Source organism: Symphalangus syndactylus, chromosome 15, assembly GCF_028878055.3.
Source record: "Symphalangus syndactylus isolate Jambi chromosome 15, NHGRI_mSymSyn1-v2.1_pri, whole genome shotgun sequence".
Lineage (NCBI taxonomy): Eukaryota > Metazoa > Chordata > Mammalia > Primates > Hylobatidae > Symphalangus > Symphalangus syndactylus.
In genome coordinates this window covers 69,660,403-69,685,554 of record NC_072437.2, presented here as the reverse complement: position 1 = coordinate 69,685,554, position 25,152 = coordinate 69,660,403, and the positions used below count along the sequence as shown (strand labels likewise).

Sequence of the window (25,152 nt, the reverse complement as noted above, 5' to 3'; positions counted from 1 at the left end):
CGCCAGTTTTTTGAAAGCCTGCAAAAGAACAATTGATATTCCTCTTTGGGAGGGTCTGTCCAATCTGATTGTGAATTTTTCTCATTGCTTTCTGAGAGTTAGAACTGATTGAAAACCAATATGTGAGCATATAGAAGCTAATTCAGCACGTGTGTGCATGTGTGTGCATGCATGTGTGCACGTGTGTGTGTGTGCATGTGTGCGCACATGTGGAGCCTGTCATAGTGCCTTACCACAGCAGACTACTTGGTGAGCAGGAAAGAGAGCTGGCCAGCACACACTTGGCCTGGTGCTGCCTCCACTGTTTCTCTTGGCATCTCAGGCTGTCAACTGGCTGCCACATTGATTCAAGGCTGTCATTTTTTTTGTTTCTAAATGACTTCTTCCATTTTTGATTTTTTATTTTCGAAGGAGCTCAAGGTCAAACTCTCCTTAGTTTTTGTTGTTGTTGTTGTTGCTGTTGTTGCTGTTTTGAGATGGAGTTTTGCTCCTGTTGCCTAGGCTGGATTGCAATGGCGCGATCTCGGCTCACCACAACCTCCACCTCCCGGGTTCAAGTGATTCTCTGGTCTCAGCCTCCCGAGTAGCTGAAAATACAAGCATGTACCACCACGCCTGGCTAATTTTGTATTTTTAGTAGTGATAGGGTTTCTCCATGTTGGTCAGGCTAGTCTCAAACTCTTGACCTCTGGTGATCTGCCCACCTTGGCCTCCATGAGTGCTGGGATTACAGGCATGAGCCACTGCACCCAGCCCCTTGGCTTTGTTTTGAACCCAGCCCAGGTTGAGTCCTAGAGACTCTGACAGGAGGAATTCCCAGAAACATTCTTTCAGGGGAGAAGACAAGGTATCTTGTTTGCCGTGTAGGCTTCTGCATAGAGGAGGAATTGACCGTGGAGGCCATCTGGCCCTGTGTTTTGATATGGTGAAATTAATGAATGCAATCAGAAGCCCTCGGAGCAAGAAAGTACCCTGGAACAACACAATTTTGACTGCAAGTATTAGTTGGGTCCACCAGGTGCCTCTCACAGCAGCAGTCATGGCAGCAGTGACTCTAGCCGTGTCCATGACCAACTGCTGCATAACAAATAGCCCCAAGACTCAGCAGCTTACAGCAGGGTCCCCAGCCCACAGACTGGCACTGGTCCATGGCTTGTTAGGAACCTGGCTGCACAGCGGAAGGTGAGTGAGCATTATTGCCTGAGCTCTGCCTCCTCTCAGATCATCAGGAGCATTAGATTCTCGTAGGAGCGTAAACCCTGTTGCAAACTGCGCATGCGAAGGATGTACATTGCGTGCTCCTTATGAGAATCTAACTAATGCCTGATGATCTGAGGTGGAACAGTTTCATCCCCAAACCATCTCTCTCCCTTCATGTCCATGGAAAAACTGTCTTCTACAAAACCAGTCCCTGGTGCCAAAAAGGTTGGAGACTGCTGGTTTACAACAGCAATGAACATTCATCATCCCACACAGTGTCAGAGGGTCGGGATTCTGGTTCCAGGTTTCTCAGTGGGTTGTGGTCAAGGTGTCAGCCGAGGCCGTATTCATCTGAAGGCTTGACCAGGAATAAAAGAGCCACTTCATGGGTGGCTCACTCAGATGCCATCAGGTCAGTGCTGGTGGCTGGCAGGCAGCCTCAGCTCCTCACCTCATGGATCTCTCCTGAGCACAGTTTTCCTGTCCTTACAACCTCGTAGCTGGCTTCCTCCAGAGCAGGTGACTCAGGAGAGGACAAGGTGAGAGCCACAGCACCTTATGATCTAGTCCCAGAAGTCACACACCATCATTTCTGCAATGTCCTTTTGGAGTCCCAGGTCAGCTCTATCACTGTGGGAGGTGAGTATATAGACGTCTTAGACCATTCAGGCTGCTATGACAGAACACCATGAACTGAGTGGCTCATGAACAACAGAAATTTCCCACAGTTCTGTAGGCTGGGAAATCCAAGATCAAGGTGGCAGCAGGTTCAGCGTCTGGTAAGCTCCTGCTTTTCATGGGCGGCATCTTCTCACTGTCCTCACGTGATGGACAGAGCAATTGAGCTCTCAGGCACTAGTCCCAGCCATGAGGACTCTGCTTTCATGACTCATCACCCCCCAAAGGCCCACCTTCATCAGAAGACGGCTGCTGACTGCAGCTGCCATCCTCCCAGATGGGGGCACAGAACTGGGGGACACATACATTGAGACCTGAAAGGCCTGGACAGCAGCAGGTAGGGATCGTGGGGGCATCTTGGAGGGTGGCTGCCACAGTAGCATTTCCTGAGCCCATGCTTTCTGCCTTGCACTCGTCTCCTGCACTTGATCTTCATTATCTCAGGCAGTCCCCACAACGACTGTATCTAGGAGTTCATTTTACCTTCATTTGACAGATGAAACGTCTCAGAGGGTGATGCACTTGCCCAGTGTCTCACAAATGCAAAGTCGCTGAGGTAAGATTTCAACCTAGGACCAACCATCTCTGCAGCATTAGGGGTTCACCATTGCCATAGACTTAACTGTGTCCACCAAAATTTGTATGTTGAAGCCGTATCCCCCCATGTGCTGATGTTTGGAGAAAGGGCCTTTGGGAGGTAATTAGGTTTAGATGAGATCATGAGGATGGGGCTCTCATAATGGCATTAATGCCATCAGGTGAAGAGATACCAGAGGGTTTGTGTCCTCTCTCTGCAATGTGAGGACACAGTGAAAAGGCAGCTGTCTGCAAGCTGGGAAGAGAGTCCTGACCAGGAACTTAATCAGAGGGCATCTTGATCTTGGACTTCCCAGCCTCCAGAACTCTGAAGTGTTAATGTCTATTATTTAAGCCACCCAGTCTATGGAATTTTGTTAGAGCCAACCCAAGCTTACTAAGATAATCAGTATGCTGCACTTTTTATAAATGTAATTTTTACATTTCTCAAAACAAAACGAGATTTGCTGCTCTATAACAACTGTACCTACATTGTAGATGGAATAACAAATCTATGTACAGATTAGTAATTTCTATGTAGATATAGAACATAGTGTATCTAATAGAGACATAGTGTCTGTGGTCTGATATTAATTTTAGGAATTAGCTGTCATTGATGGGGCCTTGTCCAGGTTTTCTTCTCTCTTGTCCTGGCTCTGTAACCTAGTTATCCTTGTCTTTGCTAATCCATAACCAACTATTGTATCAGGACTATTATGCCACTACAGATGATGCAGTTTGGGTTTACAGTTTCTCACCATTTAGACAATACTTCATCAAATATATTTCTGTATGACTTCAGTGATGCCAGTTTTTGATTCATTCCTGCATAGATCTGGGCAAATTGTAGACCTTAGGAGGTATAGTCACCATCTAGTTCTCTAGAACCGCTTATGACATTTTTATCTGAGCTTTGTTGTCCCAAAAGGAGGCTTCTAAAATAGCCTTTAAGTGCCTTTAAAAAGAGAAAGAGAAATTAAGAGACAAAAAAAAAGCACCCCAAACTCATTCCTTTACTGTGATGTGACAGTCCTCCCAAGACACTGCAGCGGCCTGAGTTTTGCTGTTAATTTCATTCACTTATGTTTGGGCTGTGTAAATCCTGCCTAGAGCTGGAATGTCATTATGTAAAGAAATATTTTTTGTTCATATTCTTTAATGTACCAGTAATGTATATCTTATTCAGCTTTGACAATATAATTGGGTTGTTTATAAAAACCACACATCATCAAACTCACATTGTAACAATTATTTCACTTTTCAAAAAAAATGGCATTAGAAAAACTTGAATGATGTTAGTTATCTTAAAGAAGTGTGTAATGTATTTTTCTGGCTGTCAGCTCCATTTGTTACAACCAACTACAGATTATAAATTGGTTGACCAAAACTCTAAAACAGAAAACCACAAGCCCCAAGATTATGAGGAAATCTGGAACAGCATATAACTCCAAACCTGAGCGTAGACCACCACCACAGAAGCCAGGTGCTGGGAAAAAGCACTCTGTGTTCCACCACCTGACATTGTTCTATGCCTCAGAGCACTCACTCCCCATCACAGTCTCTCTTTACCAACAGGGGTCTAATCCCTAATTTATAGATATTTCTAATTTACAACTGAAAAAAAATGCCACATGTGCAAAATTGCTTATGCATTGCTGAAAATTACAAAACTACTCGTACTAGTTACTCCTGGCACATGTGGATTATTTATACCTGATATATTCAGGAACCAAGGAATTCCTAAGCACAGGAAGCTCAATTCACTGAAATGTAGAATCATTACAAAGCACATGTCAGATGTGGCTCATTCATTCCAAGCTTGTAGCCTGCATCGGTCTTCTAGGTGGTTTATTAAAACACAGATGACTAAGCCCCACCCCCTGAATTTCTGACCCAGTGGGTCTGGGGTAGGGTCTGAGAATCTGCATTTTCACCAAATTCCTGGTGATGCTGGTGCAGTAGCTTCAGGAACCACACCCCAAGCAGGACTGCATGATTGTGTTTCTTAGGGAGAGGGACCACGTGATAGTCTTACCCATCTCTAGCCCTGGTGTGGTGCCTAGCACATAATCACCTCTCAATAGCAAATAATAGCAACAGGAAGAAGAACTAACTATTATTTGGCTAACCACATGCCAGTTCCTGTGTTAAGTAAGAACTTTACAAAGATTACAACTCTATCAGGTAGACACTACATTTTTCTTTTCTTTCTTTTTTTTTTTTTTGTTTGAGATGGAGTCTTGTTCTGTTGCCCGGGCTGGAGTGCAGTGGTGTGATCTCGGCTCACTGCAACCTCTGCCTCCTGGGTTCAAGTGATTCTCCTTCCTCAGCCTCCTGAGTAGTTGGGACTGCAGGCGCCTGCCACCGCTACCTGCTAATTTTTTTTGTATTTTTAGTAAAGACAAGGTTTTACCATGTTAGCCAGGATGGTCTCCATCTCCTGACCTTATGATCCGCCCGCCTTGGCCTCCCAAAGAGCTGGGATTACAGGCATGAGCCACCGTACCCAACCAACACTAACTGAGATTCCCATTTTATAGAGGGAAAAATGGAGCCTTAGAGAGGTTAAGCAACTGGCCCAAAGTAACATGGCCAGTTTGTGGTGGGCCCCCCCCCAAAAAAAGAGTTCTTGAGTAATGTTCACAGGAATATTTTAAAAGAAAACAAATTGTATACAAATTCAACAGAAAAGTTTTCAAATTGATATTGAGGGAGAAAAAAACATTGACCAAACTTGACTTTGCAAACCATATTTTTTCTCAGCAGCTGCTAGATGTTTTTCAGTGGGTCCGGACGTGTAGGATACCACCTTCATGGGCATCTCTCAGAGCTTCTTCTGGAGAATGCTTTTGCTCCAACTGAGGTGAACATCTGTGAGAACCTCTGCATGGTGTCCACAGCTCTCTAAAGGGTCCTCGAAGGCAGCCCATGACTTGCTTACAACAGCAGAGCCCCTTTGCAAGCTTTGTCTCTTCTGTTTCTTCTAATTTAGCAAAAGAATCTGAACTCCTTGCGGTGAGGGTCTTATCTCCTGGCTTCACTGTAAACAATTCAGGATTCCTGCAGTGGCTGCCAAGGAAGGAAGCCTGGGAGAGCTTCCCAAGGCCCAAGACCTGGCCAGCCCCACCCCATGCGTGGCAGGCAGAGCTAATTCTCCATCAGTCTATGCATGCTAGGAGAATGCTTTGGGACAATGTTCTGATAGTACACACCATGCTGTTTAGACAGAATTCCCATTAGCTTTTCCGTGAGGGAGCAAATGTGGAAGTTTTCTTCAGATAGCTTGCAGTTTCTCAGCCATCCCCAGCCCCACCCCCACAGAGTGACAAGAAACAATCACCAAATGGCCGTTGTTCCATTGATCTGTTTATTTCTCTGTCTTTGGGCAAATGGATCAGGTGCAGGCCTGCTGTGGTTTGTATCAGGCACTTAGGCAGTCCTCAGCCCTCTCTCCCTCTGTTCCTTCCTCCCTCCTTGGAAACTCTTGGGATTCTGTTTCCGCCTCTGAAAAAAAATCAGGATTCTACTACTACTGTTTAATTTCCTAGTAAATGGTTATTGAGAAATTGGAGTGTGACTACAGGGAAACACTGCAGACCGTGAGAGACCCACGCCTTTGCCAAGCAGACGCTCTGGGCAAGTCGCCTGGGTCACTAACTTTGGCACTTTGGCTGTGTTGCTTTTCTCTGTGGAAGGTCTATGGCTAAGTTGTCTTTACTTGCCTGTGTCCCTATCAGGCACAGCAGCAGTAGGAACCACAAGTAAAAGGAGTTAAATTTCTCCACCTTTTGCACATCAAGAGCATGGTCTTCAGGGTCAGATTACCTAGATTCAAACTCTGGCTACACCATTCACTAGCTGCCTGACCTTGGGTGAGCCACTGTACCACCCTCTGCCTCTCTCTTATCATGTGAAAAGGGGGGACAATAGTATTATCCAGTTCCTGGGTTCCATGAAGGTGAAATATTAATGCTTATGAATTGGCACAAAGTAATGCTCCATAAAGGCTTGTTGTTATTACAAAAGCTTAAAATCAAAATTAAGGTATCCTCTTAAAAAAGTCCTTGCACATGTTTAGAAGCTGGTGAGGCTGCCAGGTGTTTTCATTGCCTACCAGGTACTTACAGTTTAAAAGAAGAAATGTGGCTAAACATGGATGGAGAGAAAAGTACACTGAGTTCTATTCACAAAGGTGAACTCAGATACTGTGCTGTCACGAAAGAGTGGATGGTACTGATTGTGGGAAGCTTCCTGGGGTCTGGGTCTGAGGAATAAAACTGCAAGATAACAAACGATAAGGAGGAAGTAGGAGTGCTTGCTTGCTTTTCCTTTTTTTTTTTTTTTCTCCAAATTAAGTTCTTTTAATAGGTTGCATATATAAATGTTTAGCCATACTCTTAGATCAACTCTTTAAGAGTAGAACTTTATATCCAGTTTACATGCTCTAGATACCACCTTTCTTATTTTTCACAGTAAGGTCTGGTATTCAAATACCCACTTTGTACACTGACAGCTTTAAGAAAAACAGGACACAGAGGGAGTTGTCATTTTTAGCAGCAATGAAATACCACTAACCCCTTTTTACATACCGAATTCAAGTCACTATCAGAGGTGAGCGCACCACAAAGTCAGCAGGTACAAAATTGCTAGTTCATTTTTAAATTAGTAACTTGAAACTACCCTTGCCTCCCACCCCATTACATCTTTTTATAAAGAGCAAATATTTTGCTATTTTATACATAGGCTAGCAGGCTAGTTTCAATATGAAAGTGCCAATTCATTTACTGATTTTTATAATCAGTTATGTAGTGCTACAATAAATGACCAATAATCTACATAGGAACAATGACGAATGAAAATGATGAAGATTGAATAAGGCTATCAGATTACTTTATCTTATTTACATATAAAGAATAGGTACCCAATGGTGAGGAAGAGACAGAAATTAGACAAATGCTCATAGGTGTAAAAATTACATCTACCTTTGAGTTTTACACTGTAAATGAGACATTTTAAATAGTCCTGTAGTCCATGCCTATTCTTTCCTCAGAAAAAGAAAAGCTGCCTTCATGACATCCCCTGTTTCAGATTTCCACAGTGTCACTTTGAAGCTTCACAGTCAGGATCTTACTTTCTTCAAAAAATAAAGAGATATGCCCCCTAAGGTACCTCCCATCCCCCTCGACCCCCCAAAATCCCGCTTTTCCAGTGCCAGGTTGCATGATAGGGCCCCATCTCCTGGGGTTGTTGTTTCTTTTGTCCATCTATTGATCATTAGTTTAGAACAGATAACATGAACCACTTCTGGAACCACTACTAGGAGGAACACAAGCTCTTCACTACAATCACACAGCAGGAAAGAAAGAGATAACTCAATTCCTCCCTGGTGCTGGGCCTCCAAAATGGAAAGAACTTGGCACAACTGGAGCACAGAATTTGTATCCTCCATGCTTCTCAATCATTTTGGATTCATGGGCTGCTCTTTTTTGATCAGCCAGAGTTGCTCTATACTGTAACTGTTTTCTTTGTTCTTCATGAAGACGGTGAGTCAGAGCCTGATACCACACAGGATTATGATTTTGAATAGTTTGAAAGATAGCTTTAAATATCTGATACGCATCAACAGGGTTATCTTCATCGTCAATGATTGTGGAATAGCCTTCCAGAGCAGTCTCTTCCGCGTCATCTTCTTACCAATCTTCATCATCTCCATCTTCACCAGCCTGCTTAGCCAGAATCTCCAAATATTCTTGCCCATTTTCATCAATATCATCTTCATTACTCCCCAGTTCCTCTGGTCAATGCCACACCCTTTGCAGTGCAGAATGATGACCTCTAACAATTTTGCTGCATGACACTCTGCATCTTCTCCTGCAACTCCTGTAAGAACATTTTTGCACATACTGTATATCATTTCAAGATACTTGGTGTCAGATAGAAGTGTGTCTGTATCAACTGTTACATAATTATGAAGGAGGGACATCATATCTGTAAGGTAATCAAAGCTATCTTGCTAGAAGACTTCAAGTACAAGGGGAAGTAGCTGCCACATCTGTGGAGACACTTGTCGTGTCAAACTGTGCACTAAAGAGAAGATCTCCTCATAGAATTCTAAGACATGCTGTTGTAAAATAGTAGGAACTACCTGTAAGCAGATTCCCTGGAGCTGTTGGGTTATCTCTTAATGATCTTCAGCTACGCTAAGAAGTGTGTCAATAGTATTCAGAATTCCCATAGCAGTAACTGCTTTGTCATCACTACCTTCTTCATCTGGCCCCATCTGGATTACTTGGTTAAATGTCATTGCCAAATGTTGTGTCATTTCTACTGCAATAGGAGTAAATTCTTCACTATATTCACAGATCATTTTCTGAATTACATGGGTAAGGTCATCATTTTCTGTTTCTCTTATAATATGAAGAAGAGCCTGCATTACAGGTCTGATGAATGGTGTGATATATTCTTTAGCTTTTTCTTGATTGCTGATCAATACTTGAAGGGCAATGGCAGCTTCCACTTTCACAGGCATTTCTCTATCATCAATCAGACATCTTCTTGTTAGCTCTAAGGCTGTTTGAAGGTTCTGATCACTTTCGAGCTTCACTTCACAAAAATAGTGAAGTACCCAGCAAGCCCTTGCTCTCATGTAGCCTAGTTCACTGCTGAAGAGACGGAGTACATGATTCTGCAACATGCATTCCATCTGATCTTTATAGATCTTTTTCTTCAGAAGTATTTCAGCTAAAGAGCCAATCATATGCAGGGCCCCATCTTTTTTTTGAGGGTCAGCATTTGGATCTGTAAGAATCTGGTAACAAAATCCCATAGTCTTTTGCAGTACCTCTTTCCTCTTACTACAGACTGTAAATAAAAGTGTCTGGGCAGCAGGGGTAGGAGAAATGAAATCTTCGAACACATCAGACTTCATGCGTATATATTCGTAAGGGTCTTCTTGCCAAAGTTCCTCATCAGCATCTGTATAGCACATCAATGGAAAAATAACATCTTGGATAATGCCTTGTATATGGGGCTTCGGATTCTTCAGGGTGAGAGCATGAGAAACTCCTTGATTAATAAAAGTTACAAAGGCAGTGAAGGCCCATTGGGGAATATACAGGAATGTTTAAAGCAGAAAATAAAACTCCTCCACCCAGAGATCATTGTTAATTCCCTAACACATTTCCTGTTTCAGGCTTTTGAGATAACCTGGGCAGACTCTGGCCATGGGAAAGGAAGGCTCAGGGGCCCTGTGAGATGCTGGTGCTGTCCAGCATGGCCCCAGCTAGGAAAGGGTGGGCCTGGGGTTCTGGACACACACAAAGCAATGGGATTTGTCAGAATCATCACCAGCTTCCTCTAAGCCTGGGCAGCAGAGTCTTCTAAGCACCCAGCAACATATAATTTCACCAGAGAAAGCAGTTATTAGAGTTCATACAGAGAAGCAGCTGATGATAAACTGATTTTCGGTTTTTAAAGATTTGTTTGGTGTATTAAAATGTGTTTTTGTTGTCTTTAATAGTCTATTGACACCACCTTAGAATCTTTCTCATTCATTTCTTATCTATAAGATGAGGAATGTAACAGCCACACTTCTTTCTCTTAAGTTACAGACTCTTAGGGAGCAGGTTGCTGAAAGCTCTTTCAGGACACAGTCTTGGTGTAGAGCCCCCTCAGTGTCTAACATAACAGAAGGACAAGGTGGATAGAAGGGCAAAGTGCATTTCCAGGGCAGCTGCAGAGTATCAGACCTTCTCGAAGGAAGGTGGATGGCCTGGTGGGACGCAGTGCTCTCATCTAGATTCTGGTGAGAATGGCAGTCCTGGAGGTGAATTTAGTCATAGTCCATCAAACAAGTCTAACGATATGGCATTCTACCTCTTCAAAAGCTAAACAGCCCACTTGACAGAAGTTTCCAAGTTTGGTTTAGCAATTCTATATTGTATAGATACTGCTTTTGTCTGCTGTAATGAACAGGAGTTATAATTACTCCAAGGTTTGTTCTTTTTTTAGTGTGTACACTACTTTTACATCATCAATTGTTGGTCCATTTTGTTAGTTTCTTACATTCCACATAGACTAGTCTGAATGTTTGCAGAGGGATCAGATGTTACTAGCATATTGTCAGATTTTTTCTTATTTTTTTTCTGTCACAGCCTGCCTGCCTGCCTAGATCTATAGAACCAAGTCTCATTCAGGTCAAGGATCATGTGCTTGAAAGGAACTGAAACTCATTCACAGGGTCAGAGTGGGTGGTGGCAGACAGGAAGCATTAGAGAATGTCAGAGAATGTCAGGCAAGGCAGGGGCTCTCCCCGGTATTTCTCCCAGTGTCCCCATTGTCTCTCCTCTCTGCCGTTTGTTTCCTTTCTCTCCAACCCCTGGACCCATACCCTCTGTGAGGCTCTTAGTTTCTGCTCTCGCATGACATCAGCTTGCATGGAGAGGCCGCTACACCGGCTCTGGAATCGGTGCTTAGTGGCTCAGGGCTCACCTCTTCTGCTTTCTTCAGCAGAGGAGCCTGCAGGCTCCACGTTAGGGAGTTGCGTCTCCTAACAGAGAGAGAGAGGGAGGAGCCCCTTGACTTCGAGTAGGGAAACTTCCTGTCATTCCTAATGAGAGTCACCTTATTGTCTTGGGAAAAGAAACTTAGGACATTTGGAGCCTCAGAGTGCAGGCAAGAGACAAAGTGAAGGCAGGAACCGGGGGCATGGAGGGTGTGTACTGCAGGTTTCTCCTTTTCCACACCTCCTTCAGCATACAGAATACACATGATCCCTTAAGGGGTCATATGGAGCAACCTAAACCACCCCCAGCACAGTTTCTAAAATTCACCAACCAAGTGGTTTAAGGAGCGAGGGAGAATTAAGCAGAGTTCTCAGTTCATGTAGTGAGAATTACTAGCCAAGGAATTCTTCCTTGACTTAGGTGAGACTGTCAAGATTCAAGGGATGGATGTTTTTGTTGCTCAGGAGCAGGAAGGAGGCAAGAGTCCATTTTGGAGGTGATGAATAAGGAGGAGGGCAGCCCAAGGAAAGGTGCACTTTGAAGGAGCGAAAAGGAACCAGGAGGCAGAAGGACACAGGAAGCCTAGTGCTGTTGTTGACAATAGGTGCTCATTAAACTTCTGGTCAATTAACTGGAAGAGTGAGGAAAAGATGAATGGAAGGCAAAAGGGGGCCCACTCTGGAATGTGGATTTCAAATGTTCCCTATTATTCTCTATGCTTTTCCCTGCAGCTGAGAGCAACTGCCTTGGGCTCTGCTCCTGGCTTGGGCCCTGTGGTTCTTGGGGAGGTAGGAATAGAGCAGGGGAGCCAAGAGCCCTGTATCAAACAGGCGAGAGTCTTGCATCTTCCCTTCTGATGCATTCTAGAAGTGATGAGAGAGCATCTTCCTCCACTCTCAGTCTGTTGCAAGATCCTGCTGGAATTCCACTCCCTTCTCTGCCCTCACTTGCTACAGGGACTTCCTCTCCAGGATGAAGTCATGGGGGCAGGAGCCATGGGGAGCCTTTGTGGCTGTGACCCATGATTGAGTCTGGGGGAGGGGTACCTGGAGGTGGAGTACAGCCTAAGGCCAATGAAACAGTTTTTCACAGCATTAACTTAATGGGAAATGGAGGGACTCAAAAGCAGATCTTGGACTTATGACTGCCACACTCTGCTCTGACCTGTGGGGCTGACAGATTGCTCCTCAGTAAATGTTGGACTTGGTTAACTTTTTTCTTCATGTCCCTTAAAACCCACGACAATTGTGTCTATCCTGGAGTTTCCCTGACAAGAGAAAGTGAGCAAAAAATAAGCATTTACATATATATATATATATTTGTGTGTGTGTGAGAGAGAGACAGACTCCCAGAGCACAGGACAGAGACAGACTCTGTCACTCAGGCTGGAGTGCAGTGGTATGAGTATGGCTCACTGCAGCCTAGACCTCCTGGGCTCAAGGCATCATCCCACCTTAGCCTACTGAGTAGCTGCAACTACAAGTGTATGCCACCATGCCCAGCTAATTTTATATTTTTTTGTAGAGATGCAGTCTCACTATGTTGCCCAGGCTGTTCGCAAACTCTTGGGTTCAAGAGATCCACCTGCCTTGGCCTGTCAGCTTGGGGATTTGGTTACAGGCATGAGCCACTGCACTCAGTCCATTATTTTTATTATTAACTTAGCAGCTCTGGGAATCTTTACCATAAAAGTTTTGTCTCTCTAGAGATCATAATGGGAAGATTGGAGATCGTGAAATCAAACAAAAACGGGTTTAAATCCTTTCACATTCGTTACCTAATGTGTGGTCTTATCTCATCTCTCTGAGACCAGTTCCGAGGTTTGTATAATGAAGTTAGTAATATTACCTCATTAAAGCATTGAGGATTTAAGTGGAGAATACCAGTGTTGAGGTAGAAATGCCAGTCAATCCTGGCAGGAAGGGGGATGACTAGAAGACTCTTTAATAAAGGAGGTATTTACAAAGGTGTGGCCAGGGTAGGAAGCAACGGGGACAGAGCTTACCCAGGCTGGTAGCAGTGAGGCCACCCTCTCCAGCTCTGAGGGGGTGAGAGTAGGGCATTGCCAGAACCTGCCTTGCAGGTACTGTGTGACCTTTAGTCAAGGGACAAAGCCATCCCACAACGACACCAGCAGGGAGGAGTTGACAGCCAGCGTCATTTCCTTCTCTCTCCCTCCAGTTCCCTGGCTGGGCTCCCTCCCCATTGCTCAAATCCAACCAGATGCCAGAGGGTAGGGAAGCCCCTGCAGGTATTCTACTGAGGGCAGCCTCTGGGGACACAGCAGGCGGAGAAGGGTGAACCATAGAGTGAACCAAGGAGACAGAAGATCTCCAGCACAGCAAGAGCTCAAGAAATGAGATGACTGTGATGAGTCATTCAAGTTCAGTTTAGAGCCTTCCAGCCCATAGCTGGTAAGTTTCTTGAGAACAGGCATTTTTGTTTTCTCACAAAGCATTGGTAAATCTCCATACAGATAATATGCGCCCATCAATGGTTGCTGAACAGTGATCAGGTTCTGAAAAAAGCAAAAAATACTGACTTGTGAGCAAGTTTAACATTTGAGGTTCAAAGACAATGGTATCATAAATTTAAATTGCACAGCAAGGGAATAAAAACAAGTCAGGCATCAAGTCTGGTACAGCTTCATTTATTTCTTACTTTTCCTACCGAATTGAGTTTGCATCCAAGTACTCCTCACTCCTCCGTTGGCAGAATGATGATGTAATGAACTAACAGCATTTACAGTAAATGACAGCAAATTGCTCTGTAATTCAAGGGCTAACCCATGGGCCACACAATGATCTTTTGATGTCTGTGAATTTCTTCAAGGTGGGTGGGGAAGCTTTTTGCTTATAGGGAAGGCTCTGGATGGACTGAGCCTCTGACATATCAGCTGTAAATCCTGGGGTCCTGGGACTTTATTCAGAGGAAGAAAGCACTTTCTACAGGCGGCAGTAGAGTGGACTGTCCCAGAATCAAGCCCACTGCCCTGAGAATTGGACTCCACAATGGCCAATTGGACATTGTCCTTGTGCCCGGAGGGGTGACCTACACGTGGGACAGGAAAGGACATTGTGGCTTCATCACCAGAAATGCTCTGCCAGGTCTGTCCTTCTGGAACTCGCCTAACCTGCTCTGCAAAGATTTCAAGATGTTCTAATGCATCCACTTTAATTTATTCAAACCCCAATGTACAGTCAGATTTTTCTGGCTTCTGGCTAGCTGGGTGAAGAGAAGGGTGTTGCTGAGAGGTAATTAAATGGTGGGGCAGAGCCATTAGGAAAGTCCATGGGGCCAGGTCATGCTTCTCAGGCCTCGGGTAGCTTTCTGAGAATAGCCTGTCTTTCAGCATCCCAAACTAAGGCCTCCACAGCCATGCTGAGCCCCAGAAATCTGCATTCTAGAACTCCTCGCTGATGTGGACAGGCCTTGTTTTGGAAACAGGACTCCCGGGAGCAAGAGAACCAAAAAGTGTATTTCAGGAGAATTTAAACATTAAAAAAAAGTCCTATCTTATTAAAAAAAAAAACAACAACTGCTTACTTCCCCTAAAAAATATGTACCTAAGGTTAGCCACTTGCACTTATTTGTAGAATAATTGCATTGTGCTTACATTTCTTGCAAGCAAAGTGGCATTTTATTACCAGTTGATCTGGCAAGAAAACAAGTGAGCTAAAACCTTTTTTTACTTTTTTTTCTCACCCAAGATCAGGTAATGATTAGTTCCACTAAAGGCTTAGTAGAACAGCCCATCTGTGTGACTGCTGCAAAACTTGGTGACAAACTCTACACCGCAGTAAGTGACCCTTTCTGTTGTTGTCACCCTGTGGCACCGCACCATCTGTTTGTTGAATTCCTCTGATGGGCTGACTTCTAATGATCCTGTACTTTAAGGAAGTGGCTTCTGCAGCACAGGCTTTTAATCCAAAGTCCAGGTGGTGTGGGCTGAAAAAAGGAACTGTCCAGACTCTGGTGCTAGTGTCGGGTGGGTTTCCACAGTCCACGCTGAATGCTGGGGTCAGAGGAGGAGCCAGCCATCAAAGACCGAGTGCAGCGTCTGTCCCATGTGGGCGGGAGGGAAAGGGAATCCCAGATCTGACTTTCATCCTTCAATTCCCATGCTCGATTTTTTTTAACTTCCGTGTTTCAGGATGGAAAAAAATTGTCAAAACACACAGAACAAGGCTAGTCCAGAGAATTGTTGAGGATGTGACAAAAAGTTTAAACTTAAAAGTTCTCATGGCCCTCAACCTTCTGGAGTTAGAGGAGGGGAGAGGGTGATCTGCAGACCTGAGGTTTGCTGGAGGCCTAACCCTGAAATTAGTAGGGACAGGTTTGTTATTTGGCTGAATCACCTGCCTGATGCCTGCCTGAAGTCAGGGGAGATGGGCAGGGCCACCCTGTGTATGGAATCCAAGGAAGAGCTAGTGGCTTCTGGTTCCTGGCCAGATTTCTGTCTGTTTCTGCTTTAAATAGGCTCTGTACACCCAAAGGCTGTGTGATGGACACACAGTTATTATTCAGGACATAAGACAAACTTTCGCCTGGCATCAGCTTACCATGTGGCCAAGGCCTGCCTCAGTCCCTGTATGGTGAGTGCTGTTGTGCCTGTTGTCATTGTACCCTGGGCTGAAGACCCATGCCACAGCTCTGGGACAAGGGTGGGGGATTAATAACTTTAGGACCTTGCAGGACCCTGGGATCCCAGCCTTTGGTTGCCTGTACCGCTCCCAGATGGAGAAATTCACCTGGGAGTCCCTCCAAGTCCTCTGTGGATTAGGGAAGTGCAAAGAGGTGGGTGAGGTAGCCAGGAGGCTACTCCACTCAGCCCCTTCCTTCAGGATGTTTTCTTTCTGCCCAGAGTGGTGCTGAACACACAGGCTGACATCATCCCTCTATTGCAGGGTCTGTCCTGGTTGAGGCAGGTTTGCACCCTGCCTGGGTGCTCAGCACCTTGTGTGAAGGGAATCGTTCAGGGTCATCACAAGCCCCTGCACCCGGGAGTCCACCCTGGAAGCCAGGGGCTGGCCCATGGCTCCACACACATGGCCAGTGGGACTAGGATTAAGTGAGCAGAGCCCAGTTCTTCTCGTTCCCAGTGTGAGCTGATGTACAGGTGCCTCCCTGTAACTGGATCAAAAGGAGACTGTTTGGCAAATACAAATCAAAGCACAGTCTAGGACCCAGCCTATTAGAGAGAAGGCATGAATCAGAGAAGAGAAAAAATGGGAAGAGGTCAGAGATAAAGGCAAAGCGTGGTTCATGAGAACTGTAGAAGTACGTGGGAGGAGTCAGTGTTCTGATTTATTGACTACCTTTCAACTCATTGTTTAGTGTCATGGGAACAAGGCGTTTATCAGACAAGATCAGAAGTTTAAAGGTGGCCAGCTTTATGGGGTTAATAACTCCACGTCCATGTTCCCTAAGTGAAGTGAATAGTTCTTTGTGCTGATAGCATGCTGAAGGTTTAACAGTGGTTTAGAAAAAGCACAGACCACATGTGAAGAAGTAACCACGTATCAGATGACTGTGAAGACAGAAATCAACAGAACCTGTAAACACACTATTTTCCTGGACTTAAATAAGTGCCTATTCAGACGCTGACTGCTTTTTAAAACCTTTATTTTTCTCTCTATAGGCTTATCATATGTAATGTAAGGAGCCAGGAATCTCTGCAGGTTAAACTGCTGAAAAGAAAGCTCTAATGATATGGAGGAATGAGACAGGGTTCTTAAACAGGGGTGGAGTGGGGGGCGCTTTCTGGCTTCATCCTGACTCACTTACTTGCCTTCGTGTGAATCTCCTTATTTTCTGAAATAAAATCCATCCTAAAGGACAAGGATTGTTCAGTAATGAAATTCAAGAGATTTTCATATAAGCTTGAAAGTAATCCAGAAAAGGAATTATAAAAATGCTTTGGACAATAGCTGTATTATTTAAGTCCACTTATTAGGTGGCTGCTTTGAAGAGACAAATGCTTATTGGGGTTTTTAAGTTCTTGTGCATTTGTTTATAGGAGAGAGATAAAGGAATTTCCATCACATATGGGCATATGTTGTCCTGACCAACTAGTCCTCTTTCCTATGATGCTTCTTGGACTTGTGCAGAAAGTATTGCCCCTCCTTGCCCCAGGGCCAAGGACCAGCTGACTTCTCACAGGGCTGACTCACAAAACCATCTACCCAAGGCATCTCTACTTACCTGACCTGGGCACTGAAGCGCCTTATCTTGTTCACCTCAGAATCCTCCAAGGGCCTGGAAATCACTAGAAATCAAGACAAGTCAGATAAAAGGATTTTGTGCTACTTCCAGGTGTCCAGGAGGTAAAGTTTGGATGCTGAAATGTCGAGATTTACAAGATGTTTCAGTGGCTTATGAGAACAGCAGAACCATGTACTTGAAGTGGAAAATATAAAGAAAATCTGGAAAGACACAACTTTCATACAGCTGTACAAATTACTAGATTATTGCTCTAACATCTGTCTGAGGAAATAGGAGTTTCGCTGAAGGATAGGGACAACCAATGTGGACCCTGGCTCTCTTGGGAAATTTTAACACTTTTGGGGTGGCAACTGGGAAGAGACAAGATGAGGACATGAGAAGGCAGGGTGTTAAATGGCAACATAAAACAAGGGAAGGCAGATTAGAGAGATAGGTAGCTGTGGCAGACACAGCCAACCATCTATTCTCTGTATTTCCCTCATAACAGCTCACATGTCCCTCAGGATACCAATGTGCTTGGCTTAGAACACACAGCTTCCCTGACTCCCTTGCAGCTAGGGTTGACCATGTGACAAAGGTCAGCCAATGAGATGTGCTTGGAGTCACAGACTGAGGCTTCTGAGAATGCTTTTTGAAGGAGAAGTAGCTGACATGTGTTATTTGGTTTGTTTCCCTTTGCCCTTCTCCCTTCTCCCTGGGCACAGAGCTGGAATGCAGAAGTAGGAGCCATCTTAATGCCACAGGATAAATGCCACATGCTAGATGTAACAGAAGAGAAATCTAGAACAAGCCTGGAACCTGATCACACTGTGGAGCTGCCATGCAGTCTTGAATGGCTTCCCCAAAAAAATCTTCTGTTATAGGAGAACAGTGAACCTCTATTCAGCTGAGCCATCATGCTCAGGCTTCAGTTTCATAGGGCCATCTGGACCAAGTCCTAATTTATGCTGTACTCCAATAGATCAGACCCTGGACAGAAGGCCAAGAGGCCAGAATTTCAGTCCTGGCTCTGTCCTGGCTGTCCTTATTTATGAGTGTGTGACTTAGGCAAACCATCTAGGACCCCAAGCCTCAAATTGGGGGTAAACTAACTGCCAAAACAACATCTCACAGACTGTGTTGAAACTAAAATTATTTAAAAGTATTTGAAAAGTATTAACATTATTAGGAAAGTACAGAAAGGGGTTAACTCAGTAAGGCCAGGCTTAAAAGAAGGCATTAAGAAAATGTGGTGTTTGGAATTCAAAGTCTAGGAAAGGATGGCCGGGCATGATGGCTCACACCTGTAATTGCAGCTTTGGGAGGCCAAGGCAGGTGGATCACCTGAGGTCAAGAGTTCGAGACCAGCCTGGCCAACATGATGAAACCCTATTTCTACTAAAAATACAAAAATTAGCCAGTCGTGGTGGCACACGTCTGTAGTTCCAGCTACTCGGTACAATGAGGGCACAAGAATCACTTGAACCTGGGAAGCAGAGATTGCAGTGGGCCAAGATTGCACCACTACACTTCCAGCCTGAGCAACAGAGTGAGACTCTGTCTAAAAAAAAAAAAAAAAAAAAAAAAAAAAAAAAAAAAAACAAAACAAAAAAAACAAGAAAAAATAAAAAGACAATAAGAACAAGTGTAGGAAAGGAAACTTCATACATAGCACACCTGGAGATGATATGACAGTTGAGGCCAGGGAAGGAGCCGACATTAGCAATGGATTCCCACCTACTTCCAGCGGGCAGGTGGGTCCAGCAGCAGACATAACCAGAGATCCTGGTATCCAAAGGCCCAGTGAGATTATACTGTGCAGCCTGTACAGACCAGATGATAGCACAGAGACCAAACTGCCCCACCACAAAACTTCCTCTCTGCACAGGTTGAAGGGAAAGAGAAACGTGAAACACTGAGTACTTAGCCCAATGAGATTAAGTTCACCTGGTAGAGATTATGTAAGCCCAATTGGAAATAGCAGCTCCTGGGACATTTGAGATCTGTTATAGAAAATAATGTCATATTTCTCTGTGTATTTAAACGTTGTAAATTTCAATGCCTTTGCCCATAGCTACAGAAAGCTAATGTCAGTGGGCACAGGAAGGACAGACAGAGTAGGCCCTGGAACTAGATACCCCTGCTGAGCTCGGGCAGGTGCCAGGGATGCCTGAAGGTGAGGGAAAAAAAGCAAGTCATGCGGGTAAAACACAATAGCTAGAGACAGGCAGCAGGTGGTAGGTAGGCGTAAAGGTGTGTGTCGGATGGACCATAACATGTGAGGAGGTGGAGTGCAGCACAGGGAGGCCCAGCTGAGCTGAGCCCAGCAGAGATATTAGCAGACGGCTGTGGGGGAAGCTGGCCATACCTACAGAACCAGAGCACAGGGGAGGAGAGGCAGAATAGTGCCGGGGCCACAAAAAGGAAATGGCAAGAGAACACAGTTATGGTCCAAAGGGGCAAGGGGACAGGGCAAACAGTCATCGGCACTAGAGCGAGTCCCCGGGATGTGGCCTCCAGAAGAAGTGACAGCCTGCGTAGAATCAGACAGCGCATCTAGAGTGGGGGTTTCGCGAGCAACGCTTCATGTATCCTGTCTGAGGAGGGTGCTGGCTCCAGCAGCTGCGGGAAGGCTCTTTCTGCGTGCCTTCCAGAGGTTGTGCTAAGTGTGGTTGCTGGCGGGAGGTGGGAGCAGGTAGGAAGATGTAGCAAATGGTCCAAACGGAGTGACAAGGTAGAATGGTACCCAGATAGAACTCTGCCAGGCGAGAAATGCCAAGAGAGCCACAAAACCTGTGTCCTCGGCTGTGGGTTTGGGCCGATGAATTTCTCTCCCCAGCATGAGGACCTCACTGCCTTTATGCAGGGAGTAATGGTGGACAGTGCCTAGTAGATTTGATATGTTGGTTTCTGGGGCTTTTCCAAGTACCCTAAAACCGCACCATGAAAAGTGTAAGCCCTGGCCCCCTTCCCAGTGAGTAGTTATGCTCTGGAAGATTCTGGTGTGCTGCTCAGGGCATCGAACAAGCCCCCGGCTGACTTCTTGCTGTTATTTATCACAGAGGCAGATGGGTGGGGGTGCACCTGCTACATAGAGGTTGTAAGGATGCCAAGAGCAGCACATCTCTTTTTGGCAGTTTAAGCCAGGCCTGGATTAGCAAAGGGTCCCAACGGGAAATGCTTCCAGGAGAGAGGAAAATTGATTTGTTTTTTTAGCACAGGGAGTAGCAGGGGAACATCAGTAGAGACCCTGGATGTGCCATCTTGATAGACCAGAATGGCTTTTACTCATTTAAGAACCACTGACTTGTAAGAGCAGCTGGTCGTGACCCACTCTTCAGCCCTCACCAGCACCAACATTGCTCCCTGAGCCTAGAAAACATGAAGACTTTGTTCAGTGATTTTATGGCCTCAGGATGGCTTCACTCACTGTTATGGACAGAATGTGTCCCCCCAAATTTTGTATGTTGAGGTCCTAATTTCCAGAACGTCAGGATGTGACCTGATTTGACAATCAGATCATTGCAGAGGTAATTAGTTAAGATGAAGTCATTAAGGCGGGCTCTAATCCAATATGACTAGTGTCCTTAAAAAAGAGGAGACTTAGACACAAAGTTATGCAGAGAAGGAAGATGGTGTCATGAGATGCAGGGACGAGATGGCCATCTACAAGCCAGAAAGAAAAGACAGGGATAGATTCTCCCTCATAGCCTTCAGAAAGAAACAGCCCTGCCAATGCCTTGATGTTGAACTTCTCAACTCCAGAGCCCCAGGAAAATAAATTTCTATTGTATAAGCCACCTAGCTTGTGATACTTTATTAAGGCAACCCTAACAAATGAATACACTCATTATTCGAAAAAAAAACACCTTTTCTTCTCTCATCTTTTCCTCTGATGTGCAATAATTAGGAAAGAGACAGTACAACAATTTTGAACATATGTATTTTTGATAGAAGTTTGAAAGCTGGGTATCCTCTAAAATCATATTTGTTCACAGCAAGATTGAAAATTATATAATGTGCCTCACTTTCACTCTTTAAGGGTATTTTTAGGTCCAGGTGCGGTGGCTCACGCCTGTAATCCCAGCACTTCAGGAGGCTGAGGCGGGCAGATCACGAGGTCAGGAGATCAAGACCATCCTGGCTAACACAGTGAAACCCCGTCCCTACTAAGAAATACAAAAAATTAGCCGGGCATGGTGGCGGGCACCTGTAGTCCCAGCTATTCGGGAGGCTGAGGCAGGAGAATGGCGTGAACCCGGGAGGCGGAGCTTGCAGTGAGCCAAGATCGCACCACTGCACTCCTGTCTGGGCAACAGAGTGAGACTCCATCTCAAAAAAAAAAAAAAAAAGCATTTTTAGATAGAGTTTATTTTCTCCAACTATGAGCTTTTCGCTAATCCTTAGAATTAGTGCTGGGTGAGGGGAACTGTAAGGAAGTGCCAGTGTATTTTCTGAGAGTAAATGCTTGCAAGCTCAGGATCCTCTGGAGTGATTCCTCAGCCCGACCTGAGGCAGGCATATTAGCCTCACAAAAGTTTGCAAATTTAGCATGATGTGAAAGAAAAGGAGGGCTGGGATATTTATTTTTAAGTGAATCAATTTGATCTCCTGGAAACAGAGTGTTCACTTTCCTGAGCAGAATTAAGCTCTTGGTTGCCTTGAACCAGCAGCAGCCTCAGAAGTTGCCCAGAGAGCATGAAGCTCAGTTGGGCTGGTGTGGGAGAGAAGTTTTCCTAAAAAGATTATTAACAGGAAATTACTCATCTGAGCTTCTGAATGGTCTTTCATTGCCAGGCCACAAAAATTCCTTATTTTTAAATAAACAATCATGTGGCTTATGCCTGTAATCCCAGCACTTTGGGAGGCGGAGGTGGGTGGATCACCTGAGGTCAGGAGTTTGAGACCAGCCTGAAAGAGACCAGAGAGAAACTCCATCTCTACTAAAAATACAAAATTAGCCGGGGGTGGTGGCGCATGCCTGTAATCCCAGCTACTCGGGAGGCTGGGGCAGGAGAACTGCTTGAACCCAGGAGGCAGAGGTTGCAGTGAGCTGAGATCATGCCATTGCACTCTGGCCTGGGTAACAAGAGTGAAATTTAGTCAAAAAAAAGAAAGAAAGAGAGAGAGAGAAAGAGAGGGAGGGAGGGAGGGAGGGAGGGAGGGAAAGAAAGAAAGAAAGAAAGAAAGAAAGAAAGAAAGAAAGAAAGAAAGAAAGAAAGAAAGAAAGAAAGAAAGAAAACTAAGAAATGCTCAGAAAAAACTGTCAGATGAATTCTGCATATAGACTTCCCAAAGCTAATTTGATGGGCTCAGCTTTGGGACCATGATGTTCACCAACGTTGTGGATTCTCCGAGCCTACTGGGCTCTGAGAGATAGGCCCTAGCACAAGACTGGCACATAGTAGGCCCGCAGGAAATATTTAAGGAGTGCTGAATAGATAAATGGATTTGGATGCAACAAGTCTGAATTATGGATGCAAATTTGATTAAATATGTTCTTTATTTTTATGAGAGACAAGGTCACATGCATTAGAGACAGGTGTTGACATCTGGTAATCACTGTGTGAACTTGTCAAAATTATTTCACCCCTTTGGGCTTCAGTTGAGGTGAAAGGCCGCTGAACTCAAAGAAGAAGACATGGGCTCCAGCCCTGGGTTTACCAGGGGCCCGCTCCTGGCTGGGCCTTTGCTGTGTCTAAGAATTTACTAGTCCCGAAAGGGGCAGTCTCTCTTCAGCCAGAAAGGATTTTTAAGATGTCAAAACACCATAATATACAGAAAACTAAAAATACTTACAACCTTCTTTACATTCTGCTTACATATTATCAAGAAGTAACTAAGTCCATGGGCAATGGCTCACACCCACGTGATCCCAGTACTTTGGGAGGCTGAGGCGGGAGGATCACTTGAGGCCAGGAGTTTGAGGCCAGTCTGGCCAACATGGTGAAACCCCGCCGCTACAAAAAATACAAAAATTAGCCAAGCATGGTACGCATGCCTCTAATCCCAGCTACTCGTGAGGCTGAGACAGGAGAATTGCTTGAGCCTGTGGGGCGGAGGTTGCAGTGAGCCATGATCATGCTAACGCACTCCAGCCTGGGCAACAGAGTGAGACACTCTCTCCAGAAAAAACCAAAAGTAACATTAAGTATGGTCAAGAGGTACTGTGCTCTCTGACTATTTTATGTGCCTCATCAGAGGTTAGAACATAAGACCAAGGAGAGTCAGAGAGATGGGTAACTAAACAGCTCTACTTGATAAAGCCTGACCCCCAGTGATGTTTGATGACTGGTTGTTATTGTGTGTTCTTGAAATTTTACTCTGCATCGTTTGAACCTGGTCAGTTGCCCAGAGATGATTATAAAAGTTTTACTGGGCCAGGCGAGGTGGCTCATGCATGTAATCCCAGCACTCTGGGAGGCCAGGCGGGTGGATCACCTGAGGTCAGGAATTCAAGATCAGCCTTGCCAACATGGTGAAACCCCATCTCTACTAAAAAAAAAAAAAATACAAAAATTAGCTGGGCGTGGTGGCACGTGCCTGTATTCCCAGCTACTCGGGAGGCTGAGGCAAGAGAATTGCTTGAACCCAGAAGGCAGAGGTTGCAGTAAGCTGGGATGTGCCATTGCCCTCCAGCCTAGGGGACAGAGCAAGACTCCATCTCAAAAAAAAAAAAAAAGTTTTACTGAATTAGTATGATTAAATTGTTTCTTGGGAAGCTTGTACAAATTCTGTATTTTCTCCACTAGGGGTTTAGTGCATCAGTTTTCCTAGAACTGGAACTGCTATTGAAGATTGACGTGATGTTGAATTTTTGCTACTTTAATAAAAGGACTACTGCATTGGTTTTATAACGTACATTTCTTTAATAATTAGCAAGTATCCTGTTCTTATGTTAATTTAATAATTATAATTTTTTTGGTTGTAAAGATCGTTTTTTATTTTTTAATTTATTTTAGAGATGGATTCTCGCTATGTCACCTAGGCCTTGAACTCCTGGGCTCAAGTGATTCTCTCACCTCAGCCTCCTGGGTAACTGGGACTACAGGCTTGTGCCACCACACCTGGCTAATTTTTTTTTTTTTAATAGAGATGGGCTCTCGCTATGTTGCTCAGGCTGGTCTCAAACTCCTGGGTTCAAGTAATCCTCCTGCCTTGGCCTCCCGAAGTGCTGGGAACACAGGCATGAGACACCATGCCAGGCCTAAAATATCTTTTCATATCCTTCATCTAGTGGAGTATTATTCAATTTTAACATCTTATTTAATAAACATGTTATTTCCTAGGGCTGCTAAAACAAATTATTATAAAGCAACATAAATGAATGCTTAAAGCAACATAAATGAATTCTCTCACACTTTGGGACGTGTCAGCAGAGTTGTGCTCTGACAGCTCCAGGGGTGCATCCTTCCTCGCCTCTTCCAGCTTCCACTGGTTGCTAGGAATCCTTGCTGTTCCTGGGTCTACACATGCATCATTTCAGTCTCTGCCTCTGTCTTCACACAGCTTTTTCCCATGTGTCTCTGAGTCCAAATTCCCCTCCTCTTATAAGGACACCAGTCAGTTTAGGGTCCACCCTACTCCAGTATGACCCCTCTTCACTGGACTACATCTGCAGGGACCCATTTCCAAATAAGGTCCCATTCACAGAGATTGAGACTCCAGCCTAGCTCGTGGTGGGGGCACTGTTCAGCCCACAACAACACTTAAAAAGAAAATACGAACAGGACGTTCTGACAGAGAAGAAGCGAAAACCCACACCGATTCTCCTCTGGGATTGTATCACTGGCAGGTGACTGGTACAATCGCAGAGGAGAATCTTTCTAGGTTTATTACGATCTGTTATATGAAGGTGCTGCAGAAAGCCGTGTCCTCCAAATTTTTAACTACTTGGATTTTAAAAACATGTACATTGGTTGTTAAGATTTCAGAACACTAGTTACTAAACACCAACTGGAACTACAGGAAACCCTCTCTGAGCTTGGTA

The 25,152-nt window shown here is 44.7% G+C and overlaps 1 protein-coding gene and 1 pseudogene across 2 annotated transcripts in view; one reads left to right on the top strand and one right to left on the bottom strand.

Moving 5' to 3' along the window:
• SPATA13 (spermatogenesis associated 13) overlaps window positions 1-25,152 on the top strand; it is a 326,917-nt gene that overhangs the window by 132,242 nt on the left and 169,523 nt on the right. The window lies entirely within an intron of this gene.
• On the bottom strand, window positions 7,661-9,539 carry LOC134732612 (importin-7-like; annotated as a pseudogene).